We start from the raw sequence: 20,147 nt of genomic DNA on the forward strand, positions 1-20,147 counted from the left end.
CAACCACTTATAAAATAATCACTCAGAAGCTCATATCAGTTAAAATTGCTCAACCATTAGCTCAGACTAACTATTGTCTAGCTCTTACTCTTATACTCAGCCCATTTCTGTTAATCTATATGTTGCCATGTGTTCCATGGCTCTACCTGTTGCCTTTACATGCTGCTCCTGGATGGCAGGCTGGCATCTCCTGACTCAGCCTTCCCTTTCCAAAATTCTCTGCTTATCCTGCCTATCCTATAGGCTTCCTGCCTGGCTACTGGCCAATCAGCATTTTATTTATCAATCAATCAGAGCAACACATTCCTAGCATCCCCAGGAGAACACTAAGTATTTTGTAGGTGTGAAACTCTAGGTAGGATGTTTGTTGCTGTTCCCCACAAAGTTGAGGCTTAGAAAAGAAAAGTAAATTGGTAAGATTTCTTCTTGCTAACCCAAGAGTACTTTAAATTTTGCATCCTGCTTAACTCAAAAAAATTACCTCCTTTTTCAAATGCCTCACAGATACCTTTTGGGTAGATTTTTCTAGAGGATACTCATGATGGCCACAACACAATTCCTGGAAGGAAATATTTAAGATGAAAAGATGGCAAACTTTATATCAAACCATGGAGGTTACAGCTTATCTTTAATAACCCTGAGTACTTTCAAGAATTCAGTCAAGCATTCAAACAACAGCAATCAATCATGGGGAACCTTTCCTATACCAGCACTGCAACCATGACACAGCAAGCAAGCTCCATCTTCATTTCCAAGAATCAGTCTGCCTAGAAAAGAATGAGGAACGATAAGTTTATAGTAAACGATGAAGTGGAGAAAAGTAGGAATAACCCCAGTACATTGATAATAGATGAATCCAACTGTGGACTCGTTGGGACTTAGTAAAAAGCAATAACTTAGTGGTTCATGTAAAGGAGAACATATAGAACACAAATATCACAGACTATGCATAGAACTGGGAGATAAGTTAGACGTTTGGAAACTAAAAGTTACCCCTTTTTCTGAAATATAAGTTAAATCAATACAGGATGATATATTTAGGTAAAATATAATTAAGTATAAATTACTAGAGTGATTAATTCATGTATAAATATTGTTATCTACTGTTTCATGCGCTGAAACTTCCTACACTTCCTTAGACAAATCTGAATAGTTCATCATAAAGCCCCTTCACATCTCCTGGACTTCAGTACGTTCTGTAATGTTTTTAATTGTTTCTTTTTAAAGCATTTTTATTAATTTTTTGAGAGAGGGTCTGTAGCTTAGACTGACCTTGATGAACCACTTGCCTCCACTTAATAAATCCTGGAATTCCAGGTTCATGCCACCACTCTTAGTTTATACACTACTAAGATCAAAACCTGGGCTTGATCCAGCTGGGTTCTCCAGCTCCCCAAGCCCTCTTTCCCTCGAACCTTGCCCTTCATTACCCCCCACTCACGTCCATGTTGTTCATGTAGATCTCATCCATTTCTCTGTCACTGGGCGATCCCTGTGTCTTTCTTAGGGTCCTGTTTTCTAGGTAGCCTCCCATGGGTTGCGAGTAGCAGTCTAGTCATCTTTGTTTTACATCCAGTATCCTCCTATGAGTGAGTACATACCATGTTTGTCTTTCTGAGTCTGGGTTACCTCATTCAGGATGATTTTTTTCTAGATCCATCTATTTGCCTGCAAACCTCATGATGTCATTGTTTTTCTCTGCTGGGCAGTATTCCATTGTGTATATGTGCCACATTTTATTCATCCATTCTTCAGTTGAAGGGCATCTAGGTTGTTTCCATGTTCTGGCTATTACAAACAATGCTTATATGAACATAGTTGAGCAAGTGTTCTTGTGGTATGATTGAGCATTCCTTGGGTATATGCCCAAGAGTGGTATAGCTGGGTCTTGGGGGAGATTGATTCCCAATTTTCTAAGAAAGCGTCATATTGATTTCCAAAGTGGTTGTACAAGCTTGCATTCCCACCATCAGTGGAGGAGAGTTCCCCTAGCTCCACATCCTCTCCAGCATAAGGTGTCTTTAGTGTTTTTGATCTTAGCCATTCTGACAGGTGTAAGGTGGTATCTCAGAGTTGTTTTGATTTGCATTTCCCTGATGATTAGGGATGTTGAGCAATTCCTTAAATGTCTTCAGCCATATGAACTCCCTCTGTTGAGAATTCTCTGTTTAATTCTATAGCCCATTTCTTAACTGGACTGTTGGTCATTTTGATGTCTGATTTCTTGAGTTCTTTATATATTCTGGATATCAGCCCTCTGTCAGATGTGGAGTTGGTGAAGACCTTTTCCCATTCTGTAGGCTGTCAGTTTGCCTTGTTGACTGTATCCTTTGCTCTACAAAAGTTTCTCAGTTTCAAGAGGTCCCATTGATGGATTTTTTCTCTCAGTGTCTGTGCTACTGGAGTTATATTTAGGAAGTGATTTTCTATGCCAGTGCGTTCGAGACTACTCCGTACTTTCTCTTCTATCAGGTTCAGAGTAACTGGATTTATGTTGAGGTCTTTGGTCCAAGACAGGGAGAACAAGAAATAAGAGACCATGATAAATGAAGACCACATGAGAATAGGAAGAAGCAAAGTGCTAGAGAGATCCACAGAAATCCACAAATATACCTCCACAATAGACTACTGGCAATGGGTGAGAGAAAGCCAGAACTGACCTACTGTGGTGATAGGATGGCCAAACACCCTAATTGTCATGCTAGATATCTCATCCAATAACTGAGGGAACTGGATGCAGAGATCCATGGCCAAGCCCCAGGTGGAGCTCCAGGAGTCCAATTGGCTAGAAAGAGGAGGATTTGTATGAGTGAGAATTGTTGAGACCAAGATTGGAAAAAGCACAGGGACAAATAGCCAAACTAATGGAAACACATGAACTATGAACCAATAGTTTAGGAGCCCACAACTGGATCAGGCACTCTGGATAAGTGAGACAGTTGATTAGCTTGAACTGTTTGGGAAGCATTGAGGCAGTGGGACTGGGACCTGTCCTCAGTGCATGAGCTGGCTGTTTGGATACTGGGGCCTATGCAGGGACACTTTGCTCAGCCTGGGAGGAGGGGACTGGACCTGCCTGGACTGAATCTACTAGGTTGAACTCAGTTCCCAGGGGAGTCTTTGCCCTGGAGGAGATGGGAATGAGGGGTGTGCTTGGGGGAAGGCAGGGGGAGGGGCAGGAAGGGGAAGACAAGGGAATCCATGGCTGATATGTAAAATTAAATTAAATTATAAAATAAAAGAATTATATATTTAAAAAAAAACTGGGCTTAATGAATGCTTAGAAGCACTCTATAAACAGCTACATTCCTAGTGTCACTATTTTTGGATATCTGTGTTTAATTACATTAATCTTGAATGTAAGACTGTCTTATCATATTCCCATGTCTTTAATCTGGAAGAATTCAATATACACCTATGATTTATGGGGTTCCTTCTTTTAAAAAGTTACGTTGGTTCTTAATTGTTTGAATCATCAATCAGAAACCCCCAAACATGCACTTAAGAAAGGTATTTTGTTTATCTAACTTCTTAATCACCCCAACTAAAACATTTGAAGTAGACTAAAGTATTCACTTAGGTCTCAATTGCTTTCTCAGCCCCAACAGGCCCAGCAAAGGCAATGAGATTTGTGAAGATCCAGATATGGCCCCAGATCTTAAGGAAGTGCTCTTCCAAATACCTATCTTTCTGCGAATGGTGAATATACAGCAAAGCGCTATCCCATTATCCCATACCTGAGCTTCCAATCTGCTAAAGTATCCAGAAATTAATTCAGGAACTATCTTCATGAACAGGATTTTCCATGTCTTTATTTAAATAATATTTTAGGAATTATTTGAATGTTATGGTAAAATGATCATAAAAGAACTCACAAAAAGTCTTCCAAATACCTGTTTTAAATTGAAGGTCAGAATCCAGAGTCTTGACATCATGGGTCTGTTTCAATGTTGATGGAATGATCACATGAGTGGTTAATGCATAGTTAGATGCAGCACTTCAGATGGTGTTGCCTCTGATGACGAAAGAGATTACAATAGTTTTTGTGTCTCAGCTGTTATTACTTTGCAATGTAGAGCACTATCTACACATAAGGAAAGTCCTGGGGATTGGAGACTGTGAAATTGCCTCTGAATATTACCTGAGGGAACAGTTGATATCAGAAGGAGCTACTATGTCGTAGGCATTCCACTAATAATCTTCTCTCCTTAATAATCTCCTAACCTCTTTCTTCAAGTATTCATTGAAATAATTTTTTTATTCAACTTTTTACACTTCAGCAAATGTTCCTCCTCAGTGCAAGATCTGAGGGTCAAAGTTCAGGGCTGTTTACAGAGCTCTTGTCTGGCACATTTGTGACAGAGTTAAACTAAAAATATCTAGCAAGCTGCTTGCATATCTTCCCTCTATGACAGGAAAGGATTCATCATATTAACTTTCTCCTTTCCAAGGTAAATAAATTTCAATTGTGATTCCAAGAATCATTTGTAACTGGTCTTGGTAGTCCCTTTTCAGTTGACTACATTATTAACTGTACCAGCTTGCTAGATCTTAACTCAGTGGCATGTAATTTTGTTCCTGGACACAAATACATTTCAGAGAGCACATCTGTGACTGACTGTTTGACTTTAAAGCCACCACTCCATGTCACTGCATGCTTGTCACTGCCTCTTCATAGGAAATATTTCTGGAGAAAAGTCACAGGTTTTGGCAGCTGGCAGGAGCTTAATGTGAAATGCCTTCTAGGCATAAAATACAAGTGCCAGAAACACAGCTAAAGCATTTTAGAGTTTTATTTTGTGTTTAGGTGGAAATGAGAAGGACATAAAAATGAAAAGTAAAATAAATTCTGCTCTCACAATTTCATGTGTCTTTCTTTCCAAGTCCATGTTTGAAGGGAAATCATTGGAGACCTCTCACTGTGTTGTCAGCTTATCAAGTAAATTTGTTGCTCTTTTTCAGTCACCTAAACTGGTGTAAGACTTATTGATTTACCAAAGCATATAGTTTTGTATCAGAGATTTAGTGATCAGTTTATTTAAAATTTATTTATTTATTTTATTTATTTATTTTATTTAATATTTAATTTATTTAAGATTTATTTAAAATATGCTGAATAATAAGAAATGTATAATATCGCCAGTAAACTTAAATACCAGTTACAAGCTAGCTACCTATCATTTAGGGAAAAATACGTAAATAAATACAGAAGTCTAGTTATATGCACAAGAACACAGTGCAATGTGTTCAGTAAAAACAAGTTGATTCATGAAAAATATTTTAGAATCACAGTGAATAGAACCATCAATTTTGCATGTGTATCATCAGCTATGCAGCAAAGAATAGTAGAATTTTTGCTAAACTAGCATTTAAAAAATGAAAGTGGGAACAAAAGAGGGAGACACATAATCAGGAAATAGCTTGTAAGGTACAGGAAGTCCATGTACATGTGATGTTTATGGTGAGAATGAACAAAGAACAAAGAAATACAAAAGAACTTGGAGAATATGATGCCCAACGCAAAAATAGACTTTGACCTCTTTGTACAAAAAGCTTTGACATTTCTCATTACACATTAAAGGCAAAGTTGAGTAGTCGCTTAACCAAAGGGATAAAAGGTCCTAATATAAACTATGAGAAGGTTGTGCTTACTGGGGAAGGAAAGCAGAGACAGACATAAGTGGACTGAGTGTAGAAATCACTTATAAATTCAAATGTTTTATGTTGTATGGAAGAGATTCTGTAGCTGAGCAGAAGACCAGAAAATTTGAGATGTATAAATAATAGGTCATGTACAAATAGCCAAATGAATGGAAACACATGAACTATGAAACAAAGGCTGAGGGGCCCCCAACTGGATCAGGCCCTCTGAATAGGTGAAACAGTTGATTGGCTTGATCTGGTTGGGAGGCACCTAGGCAGTGGTACCGGGTCCTGTGCTCATTTTAATGAGTTGGCTGTTTGAAACCTGGGGCTTATGCAGGGACGCTTGGCTCAGTCTGGGAGGAGGGGACTGGATCTGCCTGGACTGAGTCTATCAGGTTGATCTCAGTCCTTGGGGGAGGCTTTGGCCTGGAGGATGTGGGGATAGAGGGAAGGGGAGGGAGCAGGAGGGGGGAGAACAAGGGAATCTGTGGCTGATAAATAGAACTGAATGGTATTGTAAAATAAAATAAGAGGAAAAAATAATAATAATAGGTCATGTAAATATACTCGTTAGATTTGAATTAGCAAGGGAGAAATTTCAATGTGTATTTGTTAAAATTTTCACACTGAGAAATAGTCATTTGAATAAAACTTGAGTTGTCATTAAATCTATACATTTGCTATCAGCATATAAGTGATAGTTTAAAATAGCATTGGTAAAAAGAAGCATTTGTGGTATTATAAAAAAATGTTTTCGTACATAGAAAAAACAACTGGCATCAGGTGTTTTTTAGTGGAGCCTTGGTGTTCTGGCTATTTATTGGAGTTTGGCTTGTTCTCTGAGTCTTGCTAATACAGGCACCAGAACAATTCCCCAAAATGCAAGTTATGTTGGTCAATTGCAGTGACTTTGGAATAAATAATATCTAAGGGAAATGTTTAAGATAACTTTAAAATTTTATATTCTTAACTTCAATATAAACTAGACAGAACATGTTTTAAATACATTTCTATGAGCATGAGTTTTTTTATTTTATTTTATTTTACAATACTATTCAGTTCTGCATAACAGCCACAGATTCCCTTGTTCTCCCCTTCCTGCCCCCTCCCCTTCCCCCAACCCACCCCCATTCCACCACCTCCAGATCAAGGCTCCCCGAGGACTGAGATCGACCTGATAGACTCAGTCCAGGCAGGTCCAGTCTCCTCCTCCCAGATTGATCCAAGCATCCCTGTATAAGTCCCAGGTTTCAAACAGCCAACTCATGCAATGAGCACAGGACCTGGTACCACTGCCTGGATGCCTCCCAAACAGATCAAGCAATCAACTGTTTCACCTATTCAGAGGCTGATCCAGTTGGGGCCCTCAGCTTTGTTCATAGTTCATGTGTTTCCATTCGTTTGACTATTTGTCCCTGTGCTTTATCCAACCTTGGTTTCAACAATTCTCGCTCATATAAACCCTCCTCTTTCTCGCTAATTAGACTCCTGGCGCTCCACCCCAGGGCCTAGCCATGGAGTTTTAATATGAAATACTTTAAGCATCCAGTTCCTGTCTCTAAGATCTATCTTGTTGTTCCAATGACTAGTTCTTGGAGTAGCCTTGACCCACACACCTCAACCTATTTGGTCTGAGATCTGGTTTGAAACTACGCCTAGGTGAGTACTATTATAAGTCATCCAGCATGAAATTTTCTTCTTTCTTATTTTTCTTTCTCTTTCTTAACCTCCCCTCTGTATTCTATCATCTCTGTCTCTCTGTATCTCTCTCTTTGTCTTTCTCTCTCTCTCTCTCTCTCTCTCTCTCTCTCTCTCTCTCTCTCTCTCTCTCTGTATCTGTCTGATTTGTATGTATAACAATGTCTTATTCTGTAGGACCTTTAGGCCTGGTACTTACACTATGTAGTTCTGGCTTGCCCCAGACTCACTGCCATCCTCATTCTCTGGCCCTCTGAAATGGGAGATTACAGGCATGTACTGCTCTCCGTGACTTTCATTTTGTTTTAAGAGTATATTTCTGATGTATTTTCTAAAGCCAAACATTGAAACAGCCATTTCTTTTAGGTTAAATAATAATTACCTTTTCAAACAAGATTACTTACTATATTACACGAATAGATAGTATTTCAAGTGTTTTATGTTATTACTATTTTTACATAAGTGGTCTGTTCTTTTTCATGTTATTACTATCTAAGAAAATTCTTAACTGATTTAATGCCTAGACTATGTCTCACAGGTAATGGTTTGTGGTGGATTTTACTACATGTGAAGATTTTATTTCAAGTCAAACATTTAAGTGATCTGGAATCTAAATATTAGAAGATATTTAACTACAACTCCAGAACTCTGATATCTTTTGATGCCAATTAGCTATTCACCTTGCTACAAAAGAATTTGCTCTGCATTTACTACTTTGTGCATACTACACATATTTATTTACCATATACCAAATGGAAAGGGTACTTTCAAAGTACTAAAATAAATATAGAGACAAAAATGAGGATTGGTTCATTGTCTTAAGGTCCTTAGAAGTCTAATAAGCAAAGTAATATTTACAAAGCACTTAAATGTAAACTAGAAAACAAGAACTATTATAAAATATACAGATACGGTGTCATATTTTAGTAGTCATTATTTCTTTAATAATGTCAGGAATTGGTTTATTTCTGTGGATAATTTTTTTTTATTTTCAACTATGTTGGACACCATTCACAGGATAAGTACTTGTATATTGAAATACTAGAGTCTTATATAAAAAAATAAGTCTACATTTGGCAATTAAATGTTTAAAAGCATGTATTATAATTTCAGAATGTCTGGAATGGTGTAAAGAACATGAGGAAAGATAGATTTGAGGTTAGTGGAAATAAAGGGGTTAACAAGAGTAAAGAGGACATAAGTAAAGAGACAAAATGTATTAAGAGAAGCATCCTTTTAAAGTTGGGAGCAAATGTTGCTCTCTTTTAGAAACAGGGTTGCTCTGTGTAGCTTTGGGCCTGTCCTGGAACTCACAGTGTAGATCAGGCTGGCCTTGAACTCATAGAGATCCATCTGCCTCTGCCTCCTAAGAGTTAAGATTAAAGGTGTGTACCACCACTGCCAGGCTTCAAATGTTGCTTTCTGTAGCAATCTTCTAGGGAGAAAAGTCTCTATATGAGACATGACAAACCTCTCATGAACATGGGCTAGACGAGAGAAGACTCTGGTAAGGAGAGCAGAGGCTACAGCTTCAGTTCAGGTTGACATGTTTGGATTTTGTGTCCTTGACATAAGTACCTAGGAGGTTCTGAGCAGACATTGAAAGAAGTATTCATGAAAAATGTGGCTGTTGAGCCAAGTCTGCTGAGGGTGGGTGAGTGTAGAATTCAAGCAACTGAAAAGTATGGACATGGCCAGTTTTAGAACGGATGGTATGTCATCAAGACACGGCCTATTGAAATTTGATGTTGCTTTGCACACTGTCAGTTCGCTGCCAATAGACTTGCCTCATTCTTTTGCTCACATTAGGAAGGACCTATTTTAACTTCTATTTGTAAATGAGGTAATTCAGATTTGCAGAGGCTGATTATTTTTCCCTAAGTCTCACCAGTATGGCAGTGCTCAAGCATATCACCAAGCAGAGTGCTTTGCAGTATCTGTAGGCTGCATACCCAGAATATTTAGAACTATTTAAAAAACTTTTTAATCATTCTTTTTTATTTTTTTTTGAGATGATAATAAAATTACACCATGTTCCCTTCCCTTTGCTCCCTTCAAACCTTCCCAAGTATCCTTCCCTTTTATTCTCATTCAAATTCATGGCCTCTTTTTCTTTGTTACACTCCAGCTTGTGTGTGTATATGTGTGCATGTGTGCGTGTGTGTGTGTGTGTGTGTGTGTGTGTGTGTGTGTGTGTGTGTGTGTCCCTAAGTGCATCAATACAATCTGCTCAATCTGCACAATGCTAGTTATCCGTATGTTTTCGGAGCTGATGGTTTGGCATTGAACAACCAACCAGTGAGCTCTACATCTCCCACTCTCATTTGACTGCAGTTCCCCATCCAGGCTTGATGCCCCTTGAGCCTCACCCATCCATGTTAGAATTTCTACTATTGTCCTCATTTAGATAGTTATGCTGTTGATACCTCATGTGTGGAGACTCTGACATTTCTAGAAGACACCATCTCTAAGGCTCTGGTAACACCTCTGCCCTCTCCCCCTCTCCTCTGCGATGATTCTTGAGCTGTAGGGGCCGGAGTCGTGTGGTTGAGGTATCATTTGGGACGGGGCTTTGCAACTCTGAAGTTTCATCAGTTGTGGTTTTCTGTAATGGTTTTCCTGTCTGCTGCAAAGAGACGTTTCCTTGATGAGGGTTGAGAGCTACACTTATCCTGCCAGACCCTGGGTAAGCTTAATAGAGTTTTATAAGACAGATGCATATAATGATTTTCTGTGATTGTTGAACCTGTTTTTAAAATGTCCAGTGAAAAGAATGCATTAGGCAATGATATCTACATCGAAAGGGAGGGAGACAAGCGAAGGAAGGGGCAGGTAGAGATGTAGAAAGCAACCAGGGAAGACACGTGATTTCAAGGAAGCTGTTACTAATAAAAAAACATGCCACACAGTGTAAAAGATGAATGAATCAATTTCATGACTGCTGGTACCATTGAGGTTGGTTCTAATTGTCCTTGGGATGTAGAGGTTGTAGGGAGCACAGATGATAATTTGAGAAATTGTAAATACAAGAAAGAAGAGGGAAAGACTCAAATTCCAGTGTGCTTTTCACAATAGGAAAACTTCATAAAAATTCAAAATAAGATTAAATAAAGACTTTATATAATATTTATATACATGTAGCAGTAATAGTTGAACAAAAGATCATGAATTTGGGAGGGAGAAGGTACATGGGCAAAGATGGAAGGGGAGGGGAGAGGAGAAATGGCATAGACACAGTGTTCGTGTATCTCAAAAATAAGATTATTATCAAAGAATTTAAATCTGTTGCCAAATACAGAAAAATGCACAATTTTCTAAAAGATACAAGAAGTGACAGGATGAAGGTTAACATATTAGAGAGAGCAATATTCCTGATAAGAGAATAAGAAAAAGTAACAAAAGAAGTAGAACATAGGCTCTAGGCTGAGCCAACATACAGAGTCCTTATTTCTCCTAGATGTTAAATGCTCTCTATTAGACATTAGAATAAGTAATACATTTTCCCAGTCAACTCTTTCTCTTCCCCAAACTAGACAATGAACAAGTAGAGGAGATATGCAATGTTGGCTTCTCAGTAAACAAGTCTGATTCTAAGTGACCTCCAGAAACTTGAGTCTAAACCCACGTAACTTTTATTTGCAACACTTTACATATCTCAAAAACACTGTATTCCTCCTAGGTACTGATTCTTATATTGCTTGTTAATGCTTTATTTCAAAGACTATATACAACCCATCTTTGTTTTGATTCCATTGTAGTGTGTGTGTGTGTGTGTGTGTGTGTGTGTGTGTGTGTGTGATGTATGACTATGGTTGAAATCAGGGCAGGCTCAGCTGATGGCATCTGGTAAATCTGGTATATTTGACATGCAGAAACAGCTCATAGTTCTAGTAGTTGAGATGTTTTTACGGTGGTCACAGGTCATGTATTACTGTATAATGGGAATACTCTCCAATTCTCTTAGAATCAACCTTTAATATATAGGCCACACATAAGAATGAGTGACCCTGAAAGTAGTCTATTTCATTTTGTGAACTCTGTGTAAGGTTGCAGAAGCGACTGAATTTTCTGAGTGTCAGGGAAATTTCTCAGAGTGTTCCCAGAGGATGAAGTGGTTTAAACTTAGACTTCACAATGACAGTGTCTGCCACAGAACTGGCAGGTGTCAGAGCATGTGACAAGACAGGCCAGGCAAAAAGGCAGAAAAGCATCACTGATAAGGCTCAGAGAGTTGAATAGGTTATTTGTTTACAGTGAACAGATTTTAAATAAATCTGCCATGTTAATCAAGGACACCTAAGTGCCCGCTTTGTCAAATGCATAGTCATTTCAATTGGGATGGATGAATTGCACTGAAAAAAATTGTTTTTTGAGTAGTTTTCTTATAATTGTCACTAACACTGTCCTTGGGTACCCATTACACATGCAGAAAATAACTATTTCATGATTTGTTTTTCTAGTGTGCTGGCCATTCTCAGTCAATCCTGTAGAACCCGCTTTGTGAACAAGAAAAGCATGATTGGTTTACTGGCTCTGGGTTCCACCCAATTATCAAAACCTTTGGGCTAACCCACTGAAGCTTAGCAGTTACAGTGAGAATATTTAGGAAGGGAAAAGCAGTAAAACGAAAATGTTTAAACTGTCAGATTGGTGACTAAAACAAACAGGACTTTAAGTATTAAAAACTGGAACTTAAACGTGGGTGTTTTTGTAGAGTTGCCTACATAACCAGTCTTTATGGTGTGCTTTAGAACTATACTTTACCCTTGTATTGTTTTGTTTTTAAAGTACATCTACAAAATAAAGTAGATTCGTTTCAAATGTTTGAGAATCAGATCTCATATGGAAATAGTTTGTTTAATATTCTTGTGTAGCTGAACAACAAGCTGAAAGGTTTCAGGAGGGTGGCATTTGTTGTGCCGAACAGACACAAGCTGTTGAGTCACTTATGTTGCCTACATGATTCCTCAAGGCACAGGACTCTAATAAGATTCCTAGATATGTAAATTGGCTGATGGATTTGAGGAGTCCACCAGCAACTGAGATATTTAGTCACATCCAAAAACAGAATTTGCATAAGTGCACAATGGTTAAGCTCAGGCTCCTTTCCAAAAACTCTTGGATTCAACTCAGTCAACATAAATATTTTGTCTTTTCCTTTCTCTAAAAACATTGTTGTTGTTACTTTTATTCTCTCTTATTGGATGTAGTATGGGATATTCAAATCAGTTTTTCTGGGTAGAAAGAGAAGCAAGGAATGACCAGTTTAGGTGAAGAAAGCTTGTTATCATGTGTTTATTTCACTAAAAGTGACTGACTCTATATTTGCTAGATTTTAAATCATTTGCACAGGATTTACCAACATTTTTATAGGCAACATATCATGAGATACTATCACCTACATGGTGGGAAAGACTGAAGAGGAACTAAAAAGACTATGTTGTTTGATGATAAATCAAAGAAATTTTGTGTTTTCCTTAATTTTCAATCCTACATGAGTACATCTTTGAAGTTAACTTCTTTTTCCTAGATAACAATCCCTCTTAGTCTATTATATTTTAAAATTTATTTTAAAGTAACTTAGATATCATTACTCTACCTTAGTATAATAGAGTATAATCAGTAATATGACCAGATTTTTTCTGATAACACATCAGTGAACACAGAAAGCAAAAAATTCTTATCCTCACTGATTTGCATTCCTCATTAAAACAGTTTATGCTCATTGTACTAAACTTGTGGGTTGCAACCTCATTAGGGGTCACATATCAGATGGTAGCAGGGTCCTTTGCTCTTGTTCCCTTTGGGGGCAGGGGCCAAGTAGGTGCAGAGTCAAACCACACAGACTCCGGGAGAATGTCAAAACAAGCTCAGTTTATTCAGGAAGAGGCAAGCCTTATATACCCTCCACCCCACCCTGGTGGGGGGGAGGTCTGATGAATATGCATCTGCTGGTATGACATGACTGCCCCTCATTGGTCCTGATCATTTCCAGATCATGTTTCAGCTGCTGTTGCTAAGACCCTTAGGCAGACCCAGGCTGGCTCTCAGAAACTCTCTTTTTTACTTGGCTGGGCCTCAAGCCGCCTAGGCATGAGTCATCCCACATCAGATAGCCTGCATATCATATATTTACATTATGATTCATAACAGTAGCAAAAATTATATAGTTATGGAATTATAGTTATGAAGTAGCAATGAAATAATTGTATGGTTGGAGGTCACCACAACATGAAGAACTATATTAAAGGCTTAGAACCATTGGTCTATGTATTTTAATGGCATTCTGATACAGTTTTAAAAGCTGCTGTATGCTGTTTTTAGGCTGGCTGTTATTGGGCTTCCTACCTTAGCTTAATGTCATTTTCCTCATTGTTGACCATGTGATGGTGATAGATGTTCTCAAGTGTAATAGAATTGAAAAAAAAAATTTAGTTCAAAAGGATAGATTGAAGTATTAGACATTTTTAGAGCAGAGGTGATTGAGAGTCTGTTTGTGTTGATTATGTTAACAGTTATTGAAAGGGCATGCATAGTCATTCCCCCTAAATTTTGTGAGTTGTTGAAATTGGTGTACAGAAAAACATGTGAGGAGGTGTTACAGTGGCTTTACTACTGTAAGAAAATTCCACAAAGCGAGTTGTTTATGAATACTAAAAATTCCTCCAGGTACCAACATATGATGTCTGCTGAGTTCCACACTTCAAATGTTGTGTTTATTGCTCTCTGCTTATAACACAGAAGAGCAGAGAAGATGATTGACCTTGGGTGCTTCCCATCACCCCCCACTTCCAAAGCTCAAGGTGCTTCTTAAACCCTTCAACCCCAAAACCTCCTCAACAATTAGTCTCCCAATACAGCTTCATTGGGGATTCAGCTTCAGTGTGAAGTTTGATGGTTCCAAACCTATAACAGAGAATTACCTTAGAATTTTGAGGGGGACAGAGCAGTTTTCTTGTAAAGAAATATATTCAAGCCAAGCCTTAAAAACACTTCATAATCATAACACAAAGCTAATACTAATTTAATAGTTGTATTTAGTAGGATCATTAAAAGCAAATATATTTTCTTTTTTATTTGCTTCTGTGTCTTAACTAGCTTATCGTACATGCTGAGTATCATTGACAATCTATAATTAGTATGACAGATTTTGTGCTCAGTATTATTACTCTTTTCAAGATAACTAAAAGAATTCATCAATGGAGCTATTATAAATATTATCCCTATTTTATTGATGATAAAAATATCCTGGATGCTTAATGCGTGAAGCCATGAGAGAGTATGTGCTGGGCAGATCCTGATTGAGCAAAGCTTTGCAGACAGACAGAACAGCAAGCTTCATGTCCATTACAAATATGGTAAAGTCTTAACAATGGCATATGAGAAGGCACTTGCAGCTTAGGAAGAAATAATGGATTTTATCTTTAAGTTAAAGGGAAGTCGTATACAAACTAGAATTATCTACATAACATAGCGAAAGTACCACCTAAGAAACAGCAACGTAAATATAATATCTACATCCACATTATTGAAATAAACATTTCAGACAGGGGAAACAGGTCAAGTTTTGTAGAGTAAAGATGCTGTGGGTTAAAATAAACATATTCCACCTTAAGATTGGCGTAATAACCAAATCACAAACCTCTGTCCTACCTTGGCTTTATAACTTCAACTTATACAAATAAAATGATTGCCATGTAAAGGAAACTACTTTAATAGGATCATTGTTAATTCTATTAAGTCAACGATGCAATGGCATATATGTCTGTTTAGGACCAAGTAACTCACCATCATTTATTGCTCATGTTTGGACTAGTTATGAGCCTCTGTGATAAGCACCACCCATAACTATAAGATTCTCTGACTGGGACTAGGAGCAATACTAATCTATGTCTACAGAAATGAATATCGGAAGTCGGGTTACTCCCATCATTACTATACCACTATTGGGTGTGTGTACCCTTCTTACCCGATAGGGCAGTATGATACCTCACAGAATCCACTACTGGTAAGCCTGGCAATAGCTGTCTCCCTTGCAGCTGGCAAATATTATTCTGGAACTGTGAAATATACTCAACAGGCAACAGCATATCAGTTTAATTCTGGCCCAATTTCTCTGTTTTCTGAATCTGGTGTGTAATGGGCAGCTTCAGCAGTACTGTCTTACTACCAAGTTCTGGTAGGTAACCAAGAGAAATTAAATGGCCTGCATTGTATATTCTAGTATTTACCTAAACAACAACACATAGAGAAGTATCCCAAAACTGACACTGGGGTTTTCATTTAATGATTATAGAGTTGTACATTTAATATTTAAATTGCGATAAAATTTGTTAAAGCATTAAAATATTCTGACATTACATATTTATATAGATTATATACAATTGTACATTGCCTTAAGGTTAGAATACATATTCAAGATGAAATGCTTTATTTTCATGCTGTCTGAATTTTATTAATTTTATTTATACATTGATTATTGTTTGCAGTCTATGTCTAGTGCACACAATAAGTTGGTATGATATGAGTAAATAACTACTCTGGTATTAGCTAATATTTCAAATACTTAAGCAACTTTACTAATATCATTATGATACCTTCAAAAGAAAAAAACAGAAAGTTTGTCTATTAACTTCTAATAACACTTGTAAGTCTTAATCATTTCATCTCAAGGTTAAGGTCAAGATGGATCTTAAAAGTAGATTCATGCTGGGCAGTGGTGGCGCATGCCTATAATCCCAACATTCAGGAGGCAGGGGCAGGTAGATCTCTGTGAGTTTGAGGACATCCTGGTCTCCAAAGTGAGTTCCAGGAAAGACGCAAAGCTACACAGAGAAAAAAAAAAGTATATTCACTCTAAAAGAGTCAAATGAAAATAATTTGTTAGTTCTGAACAGGAAATTTGAAAACAATAGTAAGATATGATCTTGGACTGTGATTTTTTTGTTGTGATTCATTTTCTCAAAACTCCTTCCAGAACACAAACTCTTCAGCTTATAGATTTGTGGATCTTTATCTTGAATGTCACTGATAAAATATTGAAATCACAAAATGCTTCTCTTCTACATTTTCTTTTAATAAAAAGCATATATTATCAGTGAATACAAGGCTGTTTTCATATTTGGTGGGTTTAGACATGTATAAATAGAAGCAATGATACAGCTTCTCATGAAGTAACTTGTCAATTTATCTTTCTATTTTCCCAAGATACATACATTTACATTAAAATTATTTCATCAATTACATATAGAGAATGAGTTTTAGCTTTTCAATTGATTTGACTTAAACATAGATATAGAATTCAGAAAATTACTTCTGTATGTTAGATGGCATCTTGCCTTAGGAAATCATAGTTATAGCTATTTGAGTCTTACCATTTTTACTGTTCTACTCTGAAAGAAAATCACTAGCATCCTCTATAATTTAATCATTCCTTTAGAAATATGAATTATTAACCAATCTCAATTAATTTTATGCTTAAAATAACAATCATTTAAAATCAAAAACTATTTAATTGTAGATATGAGGCTAACCATATTGATTTAAACTATAACCTAAGAAATTAACAGTTATAACACCTCATCTCTGCTGCAGGCCTTGAAAGGTCCCTCCACATATATGCAAACATTCACCTGCATGCATACACACACAGATTTGTGGTGATGCTCATACACGTGTGCACATGTATGCCATAAATTGATATCAGTTGTCTCTCTCAGTCACTTTCCATATTAGGATCCACATGTCCCTGTCTCTTATGGTTTTGAGGTTACAGCCATATCTTCCTAACTGGCTTTTATACTGGAGAAAGGGGTCTTATGTCCGGCCCTTTGCTTTGTATATCAAGTACTTTATGGGTTGTGTCATCTCCAACCTCCTTATTGCATTTTTAATCTTATTTTTTACCTCTTTTATAGATCTAAGATTGAACTTTGGAGTCAATTCTGTCTTTGTTCTTTAATATATGTTTATTTTATTATCCTCAGGAAATATTCTTCTTTACTTATAGCCTCTTCCATATGCTGCTACTGAAATAACATCATCAAGTTACACCCAAATATTATAATTGTGTTACATTAGACTTCAAACTACCATCATTAGTGTTTTCTGTGTGACTCTGGATACCTACACAGCCTTCAGAGAAACCTAATATAAACTCATTTCAGTTGTCAACTCATTGATATGGACTGCAGGAAATAAGCATAGGGTTAATAAAATATAATTAAATTTGATTGGAAAATCCATGCAAAACCTTTGGAGTAAGGATTAATAACTAGCAGGCATTAAAATAATATTAGTTTAATTATTACAAATACTGTCACCACTAATAATCATTGACTTGATTATAGATTCCTCTTATACATATAGGAATTGTTTTCCAGTGACTAGACATGGTGGCATACATCTAATTATATATATTTCAGTTCCTGACAATTTTCACACATGCTTGATGAATAATAAATGCTGTTTTTTTTTTATTAAACATGGTTTTCAGACCACCTCTGAGTAGGACTGTGTCAAGTAGTGTTTAAGAATGCCTGTAATATATAAAAGCATTGTTCATAACATATATAACTCTATAGACAATAACTCAGACAATTAATAATATAACCTTTTACAATAATTTCCATATCTGAATCAAACTAGATTGTTATGATAACTGTAAATTCCATCAAAATTTCCTTCCTTTTGTTTTCTCTTTTAGCATATTACTCTTTTTTGTAAGAAATGTCATATTTAAAAGAATGACAATAAATCCTTTTCTACAAATTAAAAAAAGTGCTACAAAGATCAAGATTTGAAATAAGAACTATAAGGAAGACAATAAGAATGAAGCTTTATATTTCCAAAATTAAATAATCTTGAAAGCATTTTAAAGACACATATTATATGAACATTCCTATCTAGGGATAATTATACTACATGCTTTTTTTCCCAAAATTTTTTTATACCGTTTTCTGCAACAAAATATATGTGTTTAGTAAGTTTTTATTTTGTAGCATTAATGCCTATTTATCAAAGTTTATTTGGCATCAATAAAACCATGCTTAATTACAAGCTAGAATATTGATGTGACCCTTGACTACAGGGATTTCTTTTGCAGTAGGATTACTTAGCTAATGTTCCCAGGAGGATCTGAGTTTTGCTTTAATTGTTTTCAATACTTTTTTCCCTGTAGCTCTGAGCTAAGACTTAGAACTTGGTGTCTGTAAATACTGAATTTTAAATCTCATGAGTTTGATACTTCACATATCAATTTTACTAGAAAAGACAGTACAACATTAATCACAGCCCAAGTAAACCTCATCGACCCAGGTTGATAAAACTGTTAATTTTTAGTACTCTACTTTTAAAACTGGGGGTTCATTATTGAGTAGAAACTGAACTGATTTTAAATTATCTATTAACATTACTTCCTTTCTTGCTTTTGTTCTTTGTCATAAATGAATTTCATGTCATTTTACTGATTCAAATAGTTTCTAGAAAACATAAATGTAGCAAGAACTTCAGTTTTTTTCTCTTCATAAAACATAAGGAGAAACAATTTTATGTATATTTTATAGGTATGAATACAAAATTTTAACATTTAATTAAATTCATAATAACTGGATAAAAGTGAACTCCATTTTTATTTTTATGTAGAATGGGATATAAAGACCAAGCTAAATGTATTGAATTTTAATAAGACTCTGTGAAGCAGTTGCTATAAACATAACAGTATTACCAATGCTTGTGGTTATTGTTGAGTAATATTTTTCTTTACAGTTAAATTCAGTTAATTACAGAAGTAAGGATTGGTTCTGCATTACACAGTTGCAAGCATGGAAGTTAGGACATGAAGATGTATACGACCTCTTCAAAGTTGACAAAACCGAGTTTTATTCAGCATTGAACAGTGAATATTTTATACTACAATAAGATGTTTCACTTTACATCTATCATACCTGTCTGTGTATCAGAGTCATAATGGGGACTGGTTAGAAATAAAAATGTTCAGGTTCCATCACAGATGTATTGACAAAAATCTCTGGATACAAAACCAAAGAACATTTGTGTTTGAAATAACACTGGCAGTTTGAAGTTATTTCAGAAGTACTGAAACAAGCATTTTTGTGAGTGAACTGGGAAACAATCACCTTGTTAAAAATATACTCAGGGATTTCACAGTTTAGACAGTTTTTTTTTTTTTTTTAAGTGCAAAGCCATGTTTGGAGTCAGTAGCTCAAAGGTGATGTTTTTCTAACATGAATAAGAACTGGGGGTAGACACCTGACATAAAAGGCAGAAAGGGTGGTGAAGGATGAGATGAGATGAGAGAGAGGAGAGAGAGGACAGGACAGGACAGGACAGGAGAGGACAGGAGAGGAGAGGAGAGGAGAAAAGAGAGGAAAGGGGAAAGGAGGTGAGGAGAGGGGAGTGGAGATGAGTGGGGAGGAAATGGGAAGGGAGATGAGAGGGGAGGGGAAGGGAGGAGAGGAGGAAGGATAAAAGGAAAGAATGACATTGTAGACTATGTTAACATCCTAGAACATGTTATCCTAAAACAATAGGAGTAACAATTATTGGGTCATTGACAATTATACAAGACCATGTTACCCATGGGATCTTGCATTGGAACACTTGATCTCCACCCAGTGTTATAGTTTGAGTAGGTTGAAGACATTTGTTCAAGTAAGAGGAAGTGGAATTCTATCCTATAAGCTTGCAAGCTTATGATCAGTGTCTCCTCACTTCCTGTCCCACCTCTGCATCCTAATCCAGGGAGCCTTAATCAATCATCTATGTCAATATTCCAGTACCCT

General features: G+C 36.6%; 1 protein-coding gene across 1 annotated transcript in view; it reads left to right on the plus strand.

The window, feature by feature from the left end:
- Positions 1-20,147, plus strand: part of Robo2 (roundabout guidance receptor 2) — a 1,235,714-nt gene that overhangs the window by 65,145 nt on the left and 1,150,422 nt on the right.

Source organism: Peromyscus leucopus, chromosome 12 (genome assembly GCF_004664715.2).
Source record: "Peromyscus leucopus breed LL Stock chromosome 12, UCI_PerLeu_2.1, whole genome shotgun sequence".
Taxonomy (NCBI): domain Eukaryota; kingdom Metazoa; phylum Chordata; class Mammalia; order Rodentia; family Cricetidae; genus Peromyscus; species Peromyscus leucopus.